Source organism: Ostrea edulis, chromosome 1, assembly GCF_947568905.1.
Source record: "Ostrea edulis chromosome 1, xbOstEdul1.1, whole genome shotgun sequence".
NCBI classification, from domain to species: domain Eukaryota; kingdom Metazoa; phylum Mollusca; class Bivalvia; order Ostreida; family Ostreidae; genus Ostrea; species Ostrea edulis.
This window is the reverse complement of record NC_079164.1, coordinates 94,743,681-94,763,820: the sequence shown is the minus strand read 5'-3', so window position 1 is coordinate 94,763,820 and position 20,140 is coordinate 94,743,681. Positions and strand designations below refer to the sequence as shown.

The following is a 20,140-nucleotide window of genomic DNA, read 5'->3' as shown; positions in this document are numbered from 1 at the left end:
TCAAATGAATAAGGGCAGGGGATGTATACCAATGCTTGTAGTTGTGTTCGCTTTGATGATGGCTACAGTGAGGAGTTTGCTGTGAAGGTCAGAGTCCATCAGGGGTCAGTACTCAGCCCTCTGCTTTTCATCATCATACTCGAGGATCTTCACACGAATTTCGCACCGGTGTTCCCTAGGAGGACCTGTATGCAGATGACCTGGTTATCATTACTGACTCATTGGATGAATGTGTCAAGAGGCTACTGACTTGAAAGGAAAGGACAGAGAGCGAATGTGGGCAAAACCAAGATTATGATCTGTGGTATGGGTCTTGACCTACTTCAGGACTCAGACAGCTTCCCATGTGCTGTCTGTCGTACAGGTGTAGGCAGTAATAGTATTTTCTGTAATGGCTGCAAGCACTGGGTGCACAAGAAATGCAGTGGGCTCATCTGCCTGTTTGTTGACCTGACTTTAGATGCTCAAGATGCAGGGGAACAGCTTGCCCTCTTGACGACAGGCCACAGAGTGATGTCCAAGTTGGTCTGGACAAGTTGGAGGTTGTAGGTTCCTTCTGCTACCTAGGAGACATGCTTTCCGCAGCTGGTGGCTCTGGTCTTGCAACCACTACGTATGTGAAGAAAGTTTGGATGAAGTTCAAGGAGCTGCTACCGGTCCTGACATCACGCCACCTGTCATACTAGACCAGTGGTTGAGTGAATAACACTTGTGTATGGAGCACTAAGCTCCATGCCATTGAGATCTGGACACTGACCAAGCCAAATCTTCATCGCCTACAGTGCAATGACAGGGCCATGATCAGACAGATCTGCAACATCAAGCCTGAAGATATGGCCACTGTAGGTTCAACTGAATTGCTGGGGCAGCTTGGCATCGATGACCTCGACCTCATCTTAAGGGAAAGGAGACTCCGCTGGTATGGCCATGTTGTCAGATCCAGCAGTGTAGTCAAGTGCACTCTAAACATAAAAGTTCCTGGGAGACGTAGAATTGGTCGGCCAATACTATCATGGAGAGAGCTGACGGAGAAAGATTGAAGAGAATGGAAGCTCTCTACTGCCGACCGGAAAAATTGGAAATTTGAGGTGAGATCTGCCATGCATGCAGCCAGTCAGCTATCTGGAAGGGGGTCCACTAGTGTGGACAATACCCGTACATCTGCACGTAAATAAAAAGGAACCAACAACAAATATAAAATAATCTTCAATTATTTGAGTTTATGTTAATTTGGTGCTCCAAACCAAAGTGCCAACACTGATGAAAGACTTTACATAATATATGTAACATTAACATGATATGACTAGTTTGGACCTATCCAAGAGTCGAAACCCTGGGGTTGCGAAATTCACAATTTTGGTACATCCTTTGTGTTTTTAGTTTTTATACGTATCAGCAACCTTATAGAAGTCTTTCAAATGATAGACAATAATCACTATAATAAACTCCGAGTAAAACGCAGGTGACCTAAAAAGTTTAATGTTAGTAAATTGAAAGTAAATCATGACATTTTGGCACTTAATATACAGAAAAACTAATTATTCATGGGTTAAGGTAATTCCAATCTTCTAGAATTATAGGTTCAATCTTATATTTGATTGTTGATTTTTCAAATAATACATCTTAGTAACAAATAAAAATGATAAAATAAGTATGTTGCGGTATTAATGAATCTTTTTATCAATTAGCACACATATACCCCCGAGTCAATAGAGAACATCTTCCCATGGGTAGTCCATATGTATGATATGGTGACTGTAGGTGGAAAGGACAACGCTTTAGAGCCCGAAAACCATATTGCTACTTCAATGCCCAGTGCACTTGACCTTTGATCCTCAAAATTGATTAGGTACATCTTTGTCCATGGGTAGTACATATGTATGATATGGTGACTATAGGTGGAAAGGATAACGCTTTAGAGCCCAGAAACCATATTACTACTTTGATGTCCAGTGTGCTTGATCTTTGACCTTTTGACCCCAAAATCGATAAGGAACATCTTCGTCCCATGGGTAGTCCATATCTATGATATGGTGACTGTAGGTGGAAAGGACAACACTTTAGAGTCTGGAAACCATTGCATCTACAGACGGATGGACGGACGGCCTGATTCCAGTATACCCCCCACAATTTTGTTGTGGGGGGTATAAAAATATATTAGGTGTACATATATCATTATCATTTTCTTAAACTTGCACACAAGTTAAAAAGTCTTGCATTAAAATTGATAACTAAACTTTAAATAAGAGGCCCATGGGCCATATCGCTCACCTGAGTCACTTTGGTCCATATCAGAAGACTTTCCATATATATTTGCATGTAAAACCGTAGTCCCTATTATGGCCCCAATCTACCCCTGGAGGCCATGGTTTTTCAAAACTTGAATCTACACTATGTCAGAAAGCTTTCATGTAAATGTGAACTTCTTTGGCCCAATGGTTCTTGAGAAGAAGATTTTAAGATTTTTCCTATATATTTCTATGTAAAACTTTGATTCCCCCCTTGTGGCCCCATCCTACCCCCAGGGGCCATGATTTGAACAAACTTGAATCTGCACTATGTCAGAAAGCTTTCATGTAAATATCAGCTTTTCTGGATCGGTGGTTCTTGAGAAGAAGATTTTTTTTAAATTAATGACCCTACTCTATTTTTACCTTTTCTTGATTATCTCCCCTTGGAAGGTGGCCTGGCCCTTTATTTTAACAATTTAGAATTCCCTTTACTTAAGGATGCTTTGTGCCACCTTTGGTTGAAATTGGCCCAGTGGTTTTTGAGAAGAAGTCAAAAATGTTAAAAGTTTACAGACGGATGGACGCCGGACTATGGGTGATCAAAAAAGCTCACTTGAGCTTTTAGCTCAGGTGAGCTAAAAATGGAGGTTATAGATAAGTTTTTGAATTATTGGCCAAAATACTAAATTTTCATAATAAAAATTTCAGGTAAATTAATATAACATGCTAAATTAATATAGATGTTTTTAATAATTGGTGTTCTGTTTGGAAAATACACTAACCAAATTGATGAATACACAACATCAATTATATCATAAATTACAAAATTGAAATACACATCCAGGAGTATATATATTGTATTTAATTCCATTTATTATAGTAATAAATCTATTACGGTGAGCCTGTATATAAATGTACCTTAGTGCACTTCGCACCATATGACGTCACAATAAAAACGTACGTCGTGAAAGTTTCAAACGTACGTCATCGCGGGGAAAATGTCATAATAGTATGTCATTATTTACTACCGTTATCAAGTGATAAGCAGTATACATGAAAAATTTTCTTGTCAAATGCTTTATCATATAATCAAATATTATTTCTTTTTCATATCAAATCACTCTGCATTTATCATATCTAGTTTGCACGAAGGTGATGTTCATTTATATTGTTACTTTGAAATCGCCCCTACATATTCTCCCGATCTGGATTAGCACTGCATTTAATTTACATAATTATTGCGACCAGCTGCAGTAAATGTAAAAGTGCAACAATGTACAGTGTATGGTGGTGCTTGATGTTTATATATCTATATTCTTATTACATTGATATATCAGAAAAGTGTTGAGACCAACTTCTGACACAAAAAGAAACCCCTTTCCGCATCTGATAATCTCTTGCATACTCTCGAAAATTAAGAAATATGCTTCATTAGATGCATTTTAAACTTCCTTCCTTTTATCAGAGAACTTGCTCCCAAAACTTTTCAGTTAATGTAAAGTAGGCTCTGTTTTTCAATATTAAAAGGGTCGGCCTGCATGTAACCGATATTATTGCACTTTTGCAATTATCACAATAATTTGTGTTGGTTCTAAATATATAATGTCACGTGATAGTCTCGTGATGTTCAACACATGCCTCGATGAAAATATATGGAAGCCTACTGGGTATCGGTTTAAACGTTGTTTCGTTCTCGGATATTTTTCATTAAATATTTTCCATATAAAACACTAAAGGCCATTTTATGTATCTATTTTACTTTATTTTTGTATGGGACGCCTTAATTCAATTGAGAAACATCTAGGTCATCACACTTTTTAAGATGCGAGACATATATAAACAGAATCATATAACAACATCAGAAAATTGCAATTTTCCTTAAACAGCATTATCAAAATTTCACAAAAACTGAGTATAACGATTTGATAATATTCATATCAATTTCATGAAACCGTTTCTTTACAAAAATACAAAATGTCTGTGAAAAATAATTAGGAAATCTATCAGATAATGAACTTAAAAAAAATTAAAATGAAGTTATTGCCCTTGGATTCAATATTCTGAAACATCTCATTGATTATGTATATCGATAGATAGATATAGATATATATATATATAGGACTCCAAAGTGCGGATGAAAACACCAAAGTGCGATGGTCTGCACCAAACCCCAATGGTGTGACACGCCAAAGTGCGATGGTTCACACTCATGCGCCAAAGTGCAATGGTGTGACACACCAAAGTGCAATGGTGCGAGACGAATGTGCCAAAGTGCGATACACCAAAGTACGATATTACACACTGATGCACCAAAGTGCGATGTAGTAACACACTGAAGTCTGTTGCTTTGCAAAACTGAATGGACAGAGTTTTGGTTCAGACTGTACCAACCCTGTTTTGTTTCACCAAAATGCCAAAGCAAAATTATAACAATAATAACTTATTTCATTATCATTTAGTTGTGAACTTTTCATATGCAAAATTGCATAGAATGTTTTGCATTATAACATACCCCCTTCCCCAGAAATTTATTACGTGTACATCACAAGTAGTGATGGGCAATCGGACCAAAAACCATAATCGATTATCGGCAATAATCGGACACAAGTAATCGATTAATAATCGATTATAATCGGAATTGGCATTTAAGTGTTTTCCCCTCAAATTAGATGTAACAGAATCATTAAATGTATGGAAACAACATTTGAATTATTTTTTGTTTCATTTGTTCACAGGTAAATAAATCAGGATTCCAATATATCAAGTGATGGAATTTATCTATAATCTCAATGTATCAAAGATATCAGAGATAGGCTCCTTTATTTGACTGTTGAATGTCATTGTTGTTACCGTCCTTCATATCTCCCGCCATTTTGTTTGCTTATTTTTGATCGGGTTTGACATACAGAAAATAAAATTTGAACAAAGTTGAAGTGATTTCCGGATTTTGTTTGGTCAACGATGTCGGCGACTTTTATTTTGTAATCGATTAGTAGCATCGTAGGTCTCTGAACGACCGACAATCGATCATCTGCGACAATCGTTTCATCACTAATCACAAGTAATGTTTATAAATGATCATGAATGAAAGCATGCTCAAGTGAAGTAGATATTTTGACAACAAATGTACTATGCTGTTCTCACAATCCTCAACAGTGTAAACTTGCCCTTGCTAATGTCCATGTCAATCTTAATCACTCATGCCTTCCTACAATATCCCGAAGACGTTGGCGCCAGCAGAGAGAACCTTCATTGGGGCGATCTGAAGCTGCATTTCTTCGGTTTGATTTTGAAAGACTTTATGAACGTCATAATAACGCAACATCAAAAAATGTTAATGAACCCCTCATCATCGGACTTTGGTGTGTCAGACCATCGAACTTTGGCATCAATAACGTCAACAAACCATCGCACTTTGGCGCAGACCATCGCACTTTAGCAAGACCAACGCACTTTGGAGTGACCATCGCACTTTAGAGTCTTACATATAATTATATATATAAGAATATACATAACTTAAATATAAAATTAATTTCACGTTTGGCAAGATTTTTACAAAAACTATTGAAAACAATCTAACAAAATTTATGTTCCCGCCATGCATAAATCTAAATAAATCATTGATTTTGTAAAATGTTATGACATCACACAAAGAAGGAAGTATGTGATTAGTAATGTAAGGAATGCTGTTTTGAGATGTGTAATTAACACTGTGTTTATAGATATTGGATTTTCTTCACTTTGCCTGTGTACCACTCAGTCACAAAGAGGTTGTCTTTGATGTCCACACATAAACCGAATGGAGATTCTAAATCACAGTGAATGTAACGGAGAAACTGTCCGTCCTGATCTAGGATATGGATACGGTTGTTGTGATGGTCTGCTGTCAAGATACGACTCTCGCTGTCTGTAGTGATGCCGACTGGATAAAATGATGCCTCGGCATCAGACGGATGACCAGTGTATGTAAATCGGAGTTTCCCCGACTGATTGACGACCACTACTGCCTTAGCTACAGAGTCAGCCACACAGATATCAAGGTTCCTGTTTTCACTGATGTATTTATAGTTAAATAAATCAGCAGGTGAATAAAGAGGTTGACCCTGATCATTAAACTGAATGGTTTGTGTCGCTGTGGAGCCAGAGTAGCGCACAACTTTGGATTGTCTGTTATCATCACTGTCCATGAAAACCAGGAGATCATCAGATGTGGTACTGCAGACATTGCGAGGAGCCCACCCCTGTAGTGTGATCACGGTCTGTATCTGGTTATTCTTTACTAGGTTTACAGTTTTAGCTTCACGGTCAGTATAAACAAGATCTCCATCCCGTCTCACTCCTATGTCCCCTGGTCTGTCCCCTGACTTAGTGTTGACTGATGGCAGTAGTTTATCTCCGTCCCGTGTCACTCCTATGTCCACTGGCCAGTTCCCTGACTTAGTGTTGACTGATGGCAGTAGTTTATCTCCGTTCCGTGTCACTCCTATGTCCACTGGCCAGTTCCCTGACTTAGTGTTGACTGATGGCAGTAGTTTATCTCCGTCCCGTGTCACTCCTATGTCCACTGGTCAGTTCCCTGACATAGTTTGGATTGATTTCAGTAATTTGCCCTGGAGGTTGAGGAACTTCATGATTTTGTCCTCTCCACGTGTCCAGACTCACTCTTCACCGAGACAGCAAACACTGTATAGTGTTTCATACCCAGTGTTTATGGTAACGGTGAGTCGCGGCTCAACAAGCAATGGTCTGACTGGAGGAGAGAATACAACTTCTGGTGTCGTCATTGTGTCTCGCCGTGTTCTTCTGTGTTAACGGATAATGATGATAGAGAACCGACGTCTCATGGAGCTGATAAGTATTTTCTGTGTAGAAAAATTTGATAATGTAACTCGGACTTTAGGAGGTCATGTGATCAGATCTATCTCAATGGTCACACACATATTAAGCTAATATTATTTGCACTGCTACGTCAAATTGCGGCAGCGTATATGATTTAATCTTTGATCTTATCGTCTTACCTAAGCTAACTCAGTAACTGTTTTGAAATCCCTTTCGGCCTTTTCTGTAATAGCGATCCCGACCTAAATTAATGGGACGCGTGTAAAGAACATGACCAATCAAAGTACTGAAAGTACTAGTGGGAGTTGATTTTATGTAGATTTGCACCAGATGATTCTGGGATTGTGAATTATTCAGGGGGGAGGGGGTAATAGAGAAGTATACCCTAGAGTCAAAAATTACGCATAAACGTATGTTGTGTTTCATAATAATCAACGCGCAATTGTTTATTTCTACGTACATATAGACACAGCTGGTCAGTTACACCCATAGGCACCTGGGTCAAGGATATTGCACTATAACCTATATGTAAACAATGGAGGAAATTCGAACCACGAATAAATATTTCTCTCTGATCTATGGTGTCTCTTTATACATTTTTTTCATGTTCCAGGAAGCTTAAATACACGTGTCATTATCACAAAACACTAATTTATCCACGTTTTAAAAAATGTCTTATCCCACTGATTCATTATATATTATGAATCAGTGGGATAAGACATTTTTTAAAACGTGGATAAATTAGTGTTTTGTGATAATGACACGTGTATTTAAGCTTCCTGGAACATGAAAAAAATGTATAAAGAGACACCATAGATCAGAGAGAAATATTTATTCGTGGTTCGAATTTCCTCCATTGTGTACATATAGGTTATAGTGCAATATCCTTGACCCAGGCGCCTATGGTTACACCATGTCTGGATTGTATTTTACTATTTCAACATATTGTATATTCTTCAAATTGCTGGGAGGGGGTGCAAAATATGTCACTACATTAATATTCTAGCACAAGAACATGTTTGAAAAACTCCACACATAACTTAGTAATTCTTGGATTTATGCTAATTTTTTATTTCTTTTTTTAAAAAACTTCTTCAAACGATTGACATGACTTACACAACTAAACAATTTCTCATTGCTTAAAGTGCAAGAACTTGTACTTAAACCTCCGACATTTACTTATTCTTTATTTTTAAAATTATGTATGATCTACTTAAAATTCAAAATTCAATTCCTAGAGCTCTATGCAAATCATCTGGGAAAATCTCGACGTACTGACTTCGTAAGCATCAACAAATGATAGTAAAATAGGTACAATATATCCATGTACAAAAATAGCTGTGTGGTCTTCATTTTGCACATGTGAAAAGGTGAAGATAACGAACAGTGGTCAATCTCATAATTCATAAAAGAAATACAAAATTAAAAGTTGGACTGACACGGAGTCCTGTGCATATCAGAGGTTGGTTCAGGCGCCTAGGAGGAATAAGCATTCCCTGTCGACCGGTCACACCCGCCGTGAGCCTTATATGTATATCTTTATAAATTAAACGCATAGATGCATGTGCACAGGATTCCAAGTCCCATTACCTTTCTTTGTATTTTTGATAAAATCTTGAACTTCAGTGTTTTAATTTAAATGGAATACACAAATCTCGCATAGAAACCGTTTTTTGAAATGTCATATCACCGATCATAAGAGATGAATAAGGTGTGCAATTTACCTGGCGACATTTTGAAAAAACTCTGCACTTATCTGAGAAATCCTATCGGAAAATCAAATACCAAGAGACGTGTACTTCAAGTGCGATGCATGCACACGTGCTACTTGATGGCATGGTATTTGTTAATCTTATAACTAAGTTTTGATTCTTCTAATCAATTACCCAAAGAAATACTACTATTTCATTGCTATGATCGAATTTGGATCTGAACATAGGGAAGGGGCTTGATGAAATATTTCTTTTATAGAGAGTCACATTTTCTGAAAAACGAATGTCATTGGAGCATTGTCAGTTGTGCTTTCATGGTTCTTTCGGATTTCCATAAAAAATTACGTACCAAACCGTGAAACGCTCTGGAGGCTTTAAAGACTGAGAAAATAAGCACTGCCTTCAAATTTACCTGGTCTGTGAGCCCTTGTCAATCAGGAGAAATTAAGTTTCAGATTGGATGCTAGAAATTAATGAACATTTGATTACTAGTCTTTGTGTATACCTTATCTATCTGGCGATCGAGGCGTCCGTGCAATCGTTTGATGCTTACCGCGTAATCCAGCTCGATAGGGAAACGGTTTTGGCTTTTTTCATTTAGAGAGAGTCACACAATGATAGTAGTAAATTTTGCATACAATTACAAAAATTATAGCGAGCGAAGCTCGCGTCGCGAAGCGACGCGACGAGCTCGCTCCAATGATTACGCAATTGAGTCACGTGGTTTGCTCTTCATCAGCTGAAAAATGATGGGGACTACCCATAATGCCTCCGGAAAAATGTCGCCGTCACTGCGGTATACTTCATTGACAATCCCGTAATTAAAATAATTAGATTGTTTAGAAAGTACAATTAGCGTTTTTAAATTCCAGACATGCTTTCTCAGAGCTTCAAACGTTTTGTTTTTGCTTGGTTTGAGAGAAGAAAAAACATTGCAGCTAATCTGACGTCATAATTTGTAACTGTTTACACCAAGCGCGTTATACTTTACACGGACATCGATTTTATGCTAAACAGATTAATTATGAGTAAATACATTGTACGTTAATGCGCCGATGAGATATATTAGGCAGCATAAACATTCAGCAATAGAAGTGCCATCTTGATCCAGGGGGCCTGAAAAAAAACCAGTACCCCCCGAAGACAGCAATCTATGCAAAATAATGCTCATCGTCAATCACCAAACACAGGAGACACACATGGGACCCGAAACCTCCAAACACTGTTCTGGAACTCTTTCAACACCACAGGAGCCAAGAGATTCAAGCCATGACGCTGAAAAGAGAAATTATAAGCTGTTAGCGATTCAACAGTTCTGAGTACAATGTAGTTAAATGTTCCATTTTCCTCACAAGCCTCCTCTAAGAAATATTGTACATCAATAATGTTGTGATAGTTCCGGTTGTCTCTTTTGTTAATATCTATTTCCAATAAAATATATAAGTATGAAGCAAAAGTGGACGACTCTGTGGTGTCCTTTCTTTAGAGTTCACAGGGGTATATCGAAAATAATTATTGTTGATAGATAAAACGTCGTCGATATATCTAAATGTCAAATTGAAGGCCACAGCAAGAGATTTTTTTCACATGTAGAAGTTTTTTACTAAATTCTGCTTCATAAGAATATAAAAACAGGTCAGCTAACAAAGGAGCACAATTCGTGCTCATGATAATTCCAACAGACTGTTGGAAGACCTGATCACCAAAGACCACGAAGATATTGTCAATGAGGAACTCTAGCATATTTTTTATTTTAACTCCAGGGTACTTGTGCGTGGAATCAGAGTTGTGTTTAACAAAGTAACTTTTTGGATGATTGATCAGTAGATATGAATATTTCTGTTTTCCATTTTTGTTGAAGAAGCAACTGTCTATGATGTCTCAAAAAGTCTTTGATTTATCACGAGAAATGATTGTGTAAAGTGTTGAAAAGTCATACGTTTTGATGTTGATTTCAGAAAAGTCTTGCGAATTCAAAATTCAAAATTCTTTAGAATTTTTTTAGAATCCACATTTGATTTATATCACTTCTGGCATATGTAGTCGTACACTATGATTGAAGTTTCTCCTTCACAACTGTTAATATTTTCATGAGGAGCAAAGATATCGGTAAGTAATACTTTATTCATAGAAGCAACTATGTGGTCAGGGTTGCCTTTCCCTTTAATATTTTCGTGAGGAGTAAGATGGGGACTTGGTAGAACATCTACTGGATCCAGCAATGTATTTTTGTTTGCAGGGATTTTTATGAAGTTTAGGAATCCAGTATAGGTACGGTAACTCATATTCATCCGATCCATTGACTGGGATATTAAATGTGTCTAAAACTGAAGCATGGGTTTGAAAAATTTCATCTTTTGAAAGGGCGGTTGGGGTATAAGTACGATTGCCAAAAGCGGAATTAATGCCAAGTTCGTTTAAAATACATTTGTAATAATGAACATTACAAACAAAGACAATTGTGAATGTTATTACAGGCTTTGTTAGCTTGAACAAAAACATATTCCTCATATAACATATCTAATTCTCTTATCACTTCTGATTATGATAGTCTGTTGTTAATGATTTGGAAGATGTGTAAACAGTATAGGACCACCATTCTAAATCCATCCTAATCTGATGAGAAATGGTCATACGTGCTTCAAAATCCCCTTGGTGAAGTTTCAGAGCACCATCTTTTTTAATTTCTGAAGTTTTATAATAAAGTCTAGAATACTCCACTCCTAGAACTTTCAGAAGCTACGAAGGTGTCTACAAGCTGAGCTGCCTGTATTATTGTCACTTCTCTCTGATTCACAATCACATCACAAAATTCTTTGATAGACTGTGCTTTATCTTGGGTAATTCTAACAGTCATAGTAACAGAATCAAGCAAAAACGAAAACAACAATCTTTGCATAGATAAAAGATCTGGTTCTAGGGATCTAATAGTATCTCTTTAATCAACGCCACACTCATGTTTTGTTTTATCCAATAATAAAACATCAGTTATGTAAATAACATTAAGATGACCATGTTCAGAAAAAACAGGCTTCATTATTTGTGTAAAAATATGTGGAACACGTGTCAAACCCATAGGAAAGCATGAAAACTAATAGGTTTTATTTCCCCACTTAAACCTAAAAAAGGTCTTCTACTCTTGTTAATTTTCACAAAATAATAAGCATGAAAGGTGAAGATAACGAACGGTGATCAATCTCATAACTCCTATAAGCAATACAAATAGAGAGTTGGGCAAACATGGACCCCTGGATATACCAGAGATGAGATCAGGCGCCTAAGAGGAGTAAGCACCCCTGTCGACCGGTCACACCCGTCGTGAGTCCTATATCTTGCTTCATGGTAAACGGAGTTATCCGTAGTCCAAATCAGTGTGCCAAGAATGGTCTAACAATCGGTATGACACAGGTTTGGGAGATACAGTTCTGCTTTACCTGAGTATGCATTTAATGTCCTTACATATCTGTTATAAAATAGAATATTTTTTAAAGAATTTGGCAGTTTTTGCTCCGCCCCTAAGGTGCATGAGCCCTAAAATTTAGAATTTATGTTCCCATCCCCTGTCCTTAATATGCTTTATACCAGATTTGAAAAGAATTGGAATGATAATCATCAAGAACAAGTTCAAAATGTTCAATGGTTAATGCACACATTTAATCATTTTGACCTCACTATGGTACCAAAACCTCTGCTCCTGGGATCTTGAAATTTACAGGGTTTTTTTTTTTAAGGACAACAAGGTCCTTCAAAATATCCAAATTTAGAAATTTATGTCCCCTTTGTCCCAAAGATGCTCCATACCAAATTTGAAAAGAATTGGAATGGTAGTTATCAAGAAGCTAAAAATGTCCAATGGACGATATACGAAGCTGACCGACCTATTGCAATAGACTCGACAGACCAAAAATTACCTTTCCTAGGGTCCTATTCGAAAACCCCGTAACTCTCACTTCTGAATGCCGAGCGTTTGGCGAAGGAGAAATCATTACATATATTTACAAGAAACATTGGTGCAAGCACCAAATTTATGGGCCGGAAAGATCATGGGAATTTCAAGAAATATTTTAAGAAAAGGTGTTATATTCTCTCTCACTGCGTTCGTCTGAATATAAATTGATTAAATGTTGATTTCCATAAAATAAGAATCATCAGTAGGATATCAGCTCGCTAGCACTTTATCCTTTACAAACAAACACATGAAATTTTCAAATCAAACAGAACAAAAACTGTTCATATACATTCTATTTGATACTATAATCACTGTCCGCCATACATTCTATTTGATACTATAATCACTGTCCGCCATACAGTTTTAGTAAATTTACCTGTAAGTATCTAATGTGTAGCACTTCAAAACTAGCGAGCGTGCTTAGAATGCCGCCCAAACACATGTTCGCCTATTTATATGTCTTAATCACGTGACTAAAGCAAAAAGCCCATTCGAATCCGACCACCAAAAAACCCCGCACATAATTATAATTCCAAAGAATTCCTTAGTTTAAAGCTCTTGAAAAATACACCGCAAAGGCTGGCAAAATTTAGAGACATTTCAATCAAATCAACTTAGTGAAAAAATCCTGAATCATACTAAGTAACTATTTATTGGTAGCTCAATAATGTAACTTATATCAAAATCTTAACTTAATTCGCACTACCCAAGTCAACAGCAGGCAATACACAGTATACGCTTGTCCAATGGATCACAAAAGTAGGTATGTCCTATCAATCGATATACTTTGCCTCGACTAAATATATTTTTCTTTTCTGGGACGTTCCACGTGGAATTTTCTGATGTTCACAGTTTCCGTAAAGTCACGTGGTAAAAATTCTTACATATGAACGTCGTCTAAATGGGAAACATTTTTCACAATGCAACGCGAGTTATCTCTCCCCCCCCCCCCCCCCCCCCCTTGAATACAAGGGCGCACAACACGTTGCGGTCCTTAATTCATAGCGTCAATATATGAAAGGATGTGATATATCTCATTGTAATTAAGTGCCAGTTGAGGGGTTTTTCTGTAATACTAGTGAGAAAGTATCACTACTTCAATGGGCTATGAAATCTAGAAAGAACAAATCCTGTTCTGAATATCTAAGCTAAATTCTAATGTTCAGCAACAGTATAAAACAAGATGTGTTCTTAAAACTTCACTGCCCTCAAAAGTGCATACACTGATGAAAGGCTTTAAACAATAGGTGTATTAACATTAAAACATCTGCAAGTATGCATTTAGAGTTTATACAGTATCAGCAAACTTACACATAAATACTATATACTAAGTTTGGCCCTACCCTGGGGTCAGAACCCTTACTCTGGGGATCATCAAATTTACAATTTTGGTAAAAGACTACCTGCTCTATCCATTTAGTTTCACTTTAGTATAAATAGCACTAAAGAAGATGTTATTCAAGTGTTTTACACATAAACACTATATAACAAGTTTGGCCCCGTCCTGGGGTCAGAACAACTACCCCGGGGATCATGGAATTTACAATTTTGGTAGAGGCCTTCCTGCTCTACATCACCATGCATTTAGTTTTTCTTACACGTGTGTGGTTCTTGGGAAGAAGATTTTTGAAAATTGGTCAATTTGGGTCAGTTTTTTCCCCGCCCCTAAGGTGCCAGGGATGCTGGAGTCCTGAAATTTACAACTTATGTCCCCCTTGTCTCAATGAAGCTTCATACCAAATTTGAAGAGAATTGGAATGGAAGTTATCAAGAAGTTAAAATGTTCAATTGTTAATGCACGACGGACGAAGACGGACGAAAACCAATTGCAATAGGTCACCTAAGTTTACTCAGGTGACCTAAAAATAAAATGAATGCCAAAAAACAAAATTAGTCACTGATTTTATTAATATGTCCATTGTGACTTTTTCGCATGCAATGTTGGGTCATGATTTAATCTGTAAATCAATTAGATCAAGATATCTTTAGCATATCATCAGTTCTAATCAACATTTTGGACGTTCAAAACATAATTAGATAGCAGAAATTATATGCGCAACCAACGCATGCACAGTTTACTTTGACGTCAAAGGGGTACGGACGTTGCAACACATGTACATACCTTAGTTTGGTTTTGATTTATAAAAAATGCAAGAAGAAGATAGAGATATATATCAGAGTACATGTATAGTATTTATATTTTCCCCTGAAACATCATCACTACATTGATTGTCAGATAAAAAATCTAGGGGAGAGGAGGGGGCGGGGGGGGGGGGGGGGGGGGGGGCGGCTCTGTATGTTTATGTCATCCGACATCGATTTTCATTCACGGATTATTATCATTTTCAATAAGTGGGAGGGGGTGTTGATGAAGACTATGTGAACTTAGTACTTTTGTCAGACATTCAACATTTGATCGCATCCCTTAGCAATAAATGCTGTAAATTCGTTGGCCATTGTTAAAGTTCGATCTATAGGCTGGTTCCCAACCTTTTTATCAAATGATGATAGTGAATTGTAGTGGAAATGTACTTAAATAAACCCAAGAATTGAAATAAAACATCAACCCTTGTCACCTTATTCTAAAAATTCAGGATTTAGAGCTTTGATTTCATTTTGAATTTTGTAAGATAAGTATTTTTAGGCCATTGTGAAACCAACTCCCCCCCCCCCCCCCCCCCCCCCGTTTAAAAAAAAGATGCAACGTGCCTGATTATATTTATATCATCATATATTATATCTTCTGAAATTCTTGGGATTCATTGTATTGCAACTTTGTCAGAAATAAATATGAAATAAAGCTGTACCACCCCCCTCCCTTATGTGAATCTTAGGACCGCATCGTTGCGCACAACCCCAACATGCGTTGTAATGGGAGTAACTGCAAAAATGAAGCCCAAGTCATATACGTAAATAAATTGCTCATTTAGTTTAACACTGACGTCACAAAAAATGGAGAGAGGGGTGTTAGAGTATAAGCGGAGTTTGTCGTGCAATCGTTCTCTTTAATACTTTACCAATTTTTCTACTAAAAGGTTCCACACAGTAAAAGTGGGAAGAGACCACTAGGCTGGTATCTTTATTTTCCCATAGCAAATTATGACATGGTCTAATTATAATAGTAAAAATAATCCACTTGGACTCGCACAATACATTCATGTAAACACACTTCCCTAAACTCTTCTTATATCGAAATACATAGTCACTCCTTGTATTTAAAGCTGTATGATCCGATGTTGATGTATTATTTTTGTACATGATTACTTTCAAGCAGATTAATTAGCGTTAAAATCTATTAACTTCTCCTTAATTACATTCTTGAAAACAGCGAGATTATTCAGAAAGTAAACATAGTGTGGTACACATAAATCATCCGGAACACCTCGGGACTTTCACCGAAAACATGTGAAAGGCTCGAGGTGTTCCGGATGACGCATAAATTATACATTGGTAGGCGTCTATAAATAGTGCCACGCGCGCCAGGAGAATCCCAACATGATGTATTTTAATCCCATATAGATGATCAACAATGCCAAATTATGTCTTCATCAAATGGATATGATTAACATTCATTGAAATAACTCACACTGCACTCTGAAAAAATACATCCCATGACTACCCAAAGTAAAATAAACTTTTAATAGCAACTGACATACATTTATGGAAAATACATGTTTCAATGAATAGGCATTTTTGACATTATGCAAATTTTTTTTTTAAAGCAATGTCTCTGATCCATCATTCAGAAATTTGATCACAAGGTATACAAAAGTAAATGATAAAACTATTTTCAGGTAGCATCAATGAGTACAAAAGAAATACACTTTCACAGCAGATAACTTATAACCTTTCCACAAGTAATTGGGACCGCCTGCCATTGTATATATATGAATTCACCAGTCCTGTTGTGAAGAAATTTATTTCATCCTCTTTCAAGGGCCATGTTATTTAGGATTTAACTACTTGTCCTGCATCACAAGCTTAAAAAGACTTCACAATCTGGCTGCAGATGGAACTGCATGGTTTGAAACCCGCATAGGAATTATGAGAAGCATGGAGAACTTTAAACCAGATAATGACAAGATTTCGTAATATGAAGAGTACCAAGAAAATTTACTAATTTTACTTGCAGCAAAATTGTACCTAAAGAGAGACTCACTCAAGCATGAATGTAGAATAATATCAAAGATGTAGAATATATATATATATATATATATATATATATATATATATATAGAGAGAGAGAGAGAGAGAGAGAGAGAGAGAGAGAGAGAGAATTGTATGGTGGTACATTTAAACTCAATGTCTTCAATGGGTCTGACATGTCAGTAGAGAATCATGATTCATATGGGGATATATTTCAAATATATTCTCATTTCAGTACAATGGCATTGTGCAAATAAATATTTTAAGTGTTGCTAGGGAAAGTAGTTGCTATGGTGATGTGTGTAAACATATTGTCTTTCATGGGTCCAACATGTCATATATTTGTGAAAATTGGTTGCTATGGTGATATAGTTAAACCTGATGTCTTAATTGGATTCAACATATCATTAGAAAATCATATATTGGTATATTTGCATTAGGTTCTCATTCCAGTGCAATCTAATCATACAACTTGAAATTTTATTTGCGTTGTTAAGGAGAATCAGTTGCTATGGTGATATGGTTGAAGTCTGATGTCTCCAATTGGCCTGAAATGTCAGTAAACTAAAGTGAACCCTGCTGATTTGTATTTATTTTCAGTAAATAGAATCATTTTAATGCATCTATTGCAGATATTCTTGTTTTATTGTGTTGGATATGGGCCTGAAAGAGTTGCCTAGCAACCGTTACTATGTGCATTTCCGACTCTTTTGATTTTTATTTTGAGTACACTTAGCATTGATTGTTTAGAAAATATGTATCAAAATTTGGCACTTTTCGGATAACTAAAGTAATATGTATTTAAAATACCTTAAAATTGTCGAATTTACAGAAAATTGATAAATATCAAAACAATGCCTATTCCAAAGTCCTCTACAGATACCATATAATAATATTTCATTAGTATTGTACATTTTTATACTGAAGTAGCCTTTACCTCGCCTAAATAAATTATCATTATATTTGAAAAATTGTTATTTTCATTTATATACAAATTTTAAGAAGTATGTATTTTTGTACTTTACGAAACCCAATACAGTGGTTGCTATGGAAACACAAATGCTTCGATTTCCATAGCAACCATTGATGCACAAGTTTTTACTCTGCATGTCTTCATATATCATTATTATGAAGAGTTATGGAAAGTTTCATGAAAATCCAAGATTATCAGTGTGTCACCTTCTGCATGATTCTTACCTGGACTGTTACTTAACTCAAACGCAAATGTCTAATTTTAAGGCCGAAAGAGCATAAAACAACGAATTAGTAAGAGGTATTTGATAATTTTATTTCTATTAAACTTATGGCACGGTACAGTTGTAACAAAATACACAGCTTTACACCGATAAGACCACCAATGATCTGAAAGTTTGAACTGGTCACGTGACTGTCACTTGAGATGGCAGAGTTACGCGGTTGTTTGTAAACACCGATTTAAAATCAAATAATTTTGGTTAAAACAGGTGAAATAATGTATGACATGTCATACAGTCTCATAACTACATATGTAGGCGGGTGTGACCGGTCAACAGGGGATGCCTACTCCTCTTAGGCACCTGATCCCGCCTCTGGTGTGTCCAGGGGTCCGTGTTTGCCCAACTATCTATTTTGTATTGCTTATAGGAGTTATGAGATTGATCACTGTTCATTATCTTCACCTTACATATGTGCGATGATTTGATAGCGTTTTTACAAGATGAAAAAAAATTGTCGTAATTCGGACCATACAACTTGATGGCTAGTTTCTTGACAAATTTTTGCCGTGGGGATCCGGGTTAGAATAGGTCATCATTACCCCTTGCTTGTCGTAAGAGGCGACTAAATGGGGCGGTCCTTCGGATGAGACCGCAAAAACCGAGGCCCCGTGTCACAGCAAGTGTGGCACGATAAAGATCCCTTGATCCCTGCTCAAAGGCCGTAAGCGCCGAGCATAGGCCTAAATTTTGCATTTTTTCACCGGCAGTGATCGTGAACTGGACGCAGATACACATGTAAGAACATTATTTTTATTGGGTATCATGAAAATTTGCCAAGATTGATTGATTAAACATTGTTTAACGTCCCTCCATATGGAGTGCAAGATTCTCGAGAGGGACGTTAAACAATGTTTAATCAATCAATCAATCTTGGCAAATTTTTATGATACCCAATAAAAATAATATTCTTACATGTGTATCTGCGGCCAGTTCACGATATTCTCGTGCTCTCTATAGAACGCACCACTGTAACGCTTACATGTATCAAAGAGTCTATTGATTTTCTTGTCTTCTAATCCCGTGGGGCTCCGGGTTAGAATAGGTCCTCAGTACCCCTTGCTTGTCGTAGAAGGCGACTAAATGCGGCGGTCCTTCGGACGAGACCGCAAAAACCGAGGTCCCGAGTTGCAGCAGGTGTGGCACGATAAAGATCCCTCCCTGCTCAAAGGTCATAAGCGGCGAGCATAGGCCTAAATTTTGCAGCCCTTCAGCGGCAGTGGTAACGTCTCCATATGAGTGAAATATTCTCGAGAGGGACGTTGAATAATATTCGATCATTCAATATTGTCTTCTATTTATAGAATGCATCGATCGCTATGCGTAACGTTCTTATTGATTTTCTTGATATTTAGAAGTTTACATATTATACCACGAGTTGGTTTTTTCGTCGTCATAAAAATGTATACGATATTTAATTTTAAACCTTTGTAAAATCAAATGAATAAATAGATAAAAGACGTCATACTTTATTAGAACACTTTAACAGTAACAGATATCTGTCCCGCAGAAACGCATGCGACTGCTGAATTCTTATTTCATATAATGCACCCCTACTAACGTGTTCGGAACATATTCTTTATCGGTGTTAAGTAGAGCGTAAAATCAAAGACTATCGAATGAAATATAATCTCGCTGCTCCGAGACTCCAACGCGAGCTACCTGAGACCCGGTGAAATTTCTACCGGATATGGATGTGCTTTAAGGAATTCCAGTGTTAATTTAAGTATCAATTAGAAATTATGGTATATTGTGCTTATTTTGTTTTTGCAATATATAGATCTACGTATCAATGCATTATTTTCCTAAGCCATCAGCTAATAAAGCTTAAATAAGAAATGGTAAGAAAGAGTTATCGTCCTTAGATTTGTACCTAAACCAACTTTGAAAGAACTCTTGATTATCGTGAGAGAAAAAAATTGACAGGACATCTTTCTATTTCAAAGTGCCATAATTAAATTTTAATGTTGCGTAGGGATTGTGTTCAATTTATCAAACACTGAAATGTTG

The 20,140-nt window shown here is 36.7% G+C and overlaps 1 protein-coding gene and 1 pseudogene across 6 annotated transcripts in view; both read right to left on the bottom strand.

Moving 5' to 3' along the window:
- LOC125673127 (cyclic nucleotide-gated cation channel beta-1-like) overlaps positions 1 to 7,596 on the bottom strand; it is a 90,083-nt gene extending 82,487 nt beyond the window's left edge. For 4 of the 6 annotated variants that reach the window (XM_056166865.1, XM_056166859.1, XM_056166868.1 and 1 more), the window contains exons 1-2: positions 7,250 to 7,595; positions 30 to 1,161 (exon numbers count right to left, since the gene is read on the bottom strand). The gene's annotated coding sequence lies outside the window, so the exon portion shown is untranslated. Of the gene's footprint in view, positions 1 to 29; positions 1,162 to 7,249 lie in introns of all 6 variants that reach the window. The other 2 variants (XM_056166849.1, XM_056166870.1) reach the window with 2 other exon arrangements.
- LOC125659945 (uncharacterized) lies at positions 3,972 to 7,260 on the bottom strand (annotated as a pseudogene).
- Positions 7,597 to 20,140: the final 12,544 nt, after the last annotated feature.